Genomic DNA, 1616 nt, shown 5'->3' with positions numbered 1-1616 from the left:
GTGCTGGTTTGAGTCCTGGCTGCTCTCCTTTTTTTTTTTTTTTTGACAGGCAGAGTGGACAGTGAGAGAGAGACAGAGAGAAAGGTCTTCCTTTTGCCGTTGGTTCACCCTCCAATGGCTGCTGCGGCTGGCGCATGGCGCTGGTCCAAAGGCAGGAGCCAGGTGCTTCTCCTGGTCTCCCATGGGGTGCAGGGCCCAAGCACTTGGGCCATCCTCCACTGCACTCCCGGGCCACAGCAGAGAGCTGGCCTGGAAGAGGGGCAACTGGGACAGAATCCGGCGTGCCAACCGGGACTAGAACCCGGTGTGCCGGCGCCGCAGGTGGAGGATTAGCCTATTGAACCATGGCACCAGCCCTGGCTGCTCTACTTTCAATCCAGCTCTCTGCTATGGCCTGGGAAAGCAGTGGAAGATGTCCCAAGTCCTTGGGCCCCTGTACCTGTGTGGGAGACCTGGAAAAAGCTGCTGGCTCCCAGCTTCGGAGCAGTGCAGCTCTGGCCATTGCAGCCAGTTGGGGAGTGAGCTAGTGGATGGTGAACCTTTCTGTGTCTCTCTCCCTCTCCTCTCTCTGTGTAGCTCTGACTTTCAAATATATAAATAAATCTTTTAAAAAAAAGTTTCCTGGAACACGTGTAAACCCACTAGTGCATTTCCAGTGTACCTCAGATGATAGTTTTAATAATTGTACTGCTGACGCATGCATGCATGGAGAGTGAAGTTTTATGGCAGGTGCCAGGGCGGGCGGCTGCCAGGGATGGATCAGCCAGTGTTTTGCAGCTACCACTGTGGGCAGTGGGCACTCGCAGGCTCTACCTCCCTATCAGCAAGAAGGAGAAGTGATACTTCTTGAGGAAATCCCTAACAAGACCATGGTCACTGGCAACTCTCACACCCAGACGTGGGGTAAGTGGAAGGAGGTCTTTGTGCCCTCCATCCCTGGCCTTGGCATGCCTGTGGAGGTGAAGGACCCCAGCTCCAAGGGCCGCTTCATAGTCACCTGCCACACACCCGGGCCCATCAGATCTGCCTGTGTTCCAGCTCCACTGGGGATGCCTTTCTTCGCTGATGGCAAGCTGCGTGTGCACCTGGACATGCAGGTTGGGGAGCAGGCCAATAATGACCCTGTGGTTGCTCCCAAGGATAAGCTGATGGAGCAACATCTGTGTGCCCACTAAGCATTGAGCAATTGGAACAGATGCAGAAGGAGCAGGATTGCCAAAGGTACTGTGAAGAGCACTTCTGCCTGACCAGCGAGAGCAGCAACCAGAGTCCTGTGATGGTGCATCGCTTGGACTGTCATCCTCACTGGCATCGGGCAGATGTGTCTCCCCGAGAGCTTCTTTGAAGCCAACAAGCTGGTATAGTGCCCTTCCTCCAATTCCTCATCCGTCTGGATTCTGATGGGGAAAAAAATGAAAAAGAATCCAAGTCTCATTTGGTTCCATGGCAACAAACTCTTCAGATCAGCCACTTGTTAACCCTGGTTCTCAAGGACACAGGATGCTCATCCAAGCTTTCAGAATTTCTTAGGCCTGTGAAGAGGGAGAACTAACCCATGACTAAGTCCTGCCTGATTCGCCTCCAGTGATCCTCCTGTCCTCTCAGAAAACGAGCAA

At 53.6% G+C, this 1616-nt stretch overlaps 1 pseudogene; it reads left to right on the top strand.

Annotated features, from left to right (window-relative positions):
- The first annotated feature begins 722 nt into the window (after nucleotides 1-722).
- Nucleotides 723-1364, top strand: LOC133752509 (transmembrane emp24 domain-containing protein 4-like; annotated as a pseudogene).
- Nucleotides 1365-1616: the final 252 nt, after the last annotated feature.

The sequence above is a fragment of the Lepus europaeus genome, chromosome X (genome assembly GCF_033115175.1).
Source record: "Lepus europaeus isolate LE1 chromosome X, mLepTim1.pri, whole genome shotgun sequence".
Lineage (NCBI taxonomy): Eukaryota > Metazoa > Chordata > Mammalia > Lagomorpha > Leporidae > Lepus > Lepus europaeus.
Note: the sequence above shows the minus strand (reverse complement) of the source record. Positions and strands in the feature narration are given on the sequence as shown.